At 39.4% G+C, this 1,131-nt stretch overlaps 1 non-coding gene across 1 annotated transcript; it reads right to left on the bottom strand.

Moving 5' to 3' along the window:
• Positions 1-668: 668 nt before the first annotated feature.
• LOC114625358 lies at positions 669-800 on the bottom strand. Its single transcript, XR_003712064.1, has one exon. It is a non-coding gene; the product is annotated as a small nucleolar RNA SNORA17 (small nucleolar RNA).
• Positions 801-1,131: the final 331 nt, after the last annotated feature.

The raw sequence follows: 1,131 nt of genomic DNA, 5'->3' as shown, positions 1-1,131 counted from the left end.
TGTATTTCCAATAAAAAGAGGAAGAAAAAAGTTAAAGGAGACAATAAGATATATTTGGAAATTATACTTCATATGTCTTTGGCTCACAATGTCACAGATGACTTCAATGGCTATTATATTTATGAAAGATACAAGCTAAGTATATTTCTATCATTTGACATGTTTCTTTATTTCTGCCCTAGATTGTTGCTTCTACCTCACTGTATGCTTCAATGCCAGAAGCCCATAGTGCTAAGAAATATCAGCTTTTTTTCCCACTGGGGAGGGAGGAATAGCATATATATATATATATATATATATATATATATATATATATATATATAAAATCCTTACTACAGTTTCCCCACCTTCCTTCCCTCACAGTCCACACCCTCACTGACACCTGTACCTTTCTCCTCCTGTCCATCTGGTCCTCCTTTGGCCCTCCAGAAAAGGGTAGTTCTCCTGGGAATATAAGTAAATATGGCTTTAATAGTTACAATACGACTAGCACTTCCCCTCTTATTAAGGCTGGACAAGGAAACTCAGTATAAGTAAATGGGCCTAAAAGCAGACAAAAGAGTCATAGACTTTAAAATTCTCTGTTTTTAAGTTAATTTAATTTATTTAATGGACTTGTGTGGAACCAGACTGATGGTTGTCTCAGGCTCCCCCCCTTTTTTTTAGGGAGTGTTAATCTACTTATCATTTTGATTTTCTCAGGTCTGATCACTGAACATAAACATAGCCTCTCTACTTGTTGTCATTTACTGATGAACATGTGACACAACCGTCACACCTTCAGTACCTCTAGGAGCAGTTGGTAGTCGCTTTGGCCCACTGGTCCACACAGGCCCAGATGGACACCCAGGGAAGCAAGCAAGCTAGAGACCAGAAGAATCCTACATGGAACCATGGCTCTAGGTGGGAATGGGCACTAGACCACTAAGGCTAGGGTGAGGAGTGAGCCCAAGACCATTACCAGGGTGCCCTCACATGGAAATAGTCTGAGATGACTAGGGGCATCATCATCCTACCGTATTTCCTTATGACAGATCATTATGAGTTCCAGGATGAAAGAATTAGATGAAAGAACATGATATTTGCCTGTTGACACTGACTATGAATTGGCAAGATAGTAATGTGGAACAT

Source organism: Grammomys surdaster, unplaced genomic scaffold (assembly GCF_004785775.1).
Source record: "Grammomys surdaster isolate TR1022 unplaced genomic scaffold, NIH_TR_1.0 65, whole genome shotgun sequence".
NCBI classification, from domain to species: domain Eukaryota; kingdom Metazoa; phylum Chordata; class Mammalia; order Rodentia; family Muridae; genus Grammomys; species Grammomys surdaster.
This window is presented reverse-complemented; position numbering and strand designations above follow the sequence as displayed.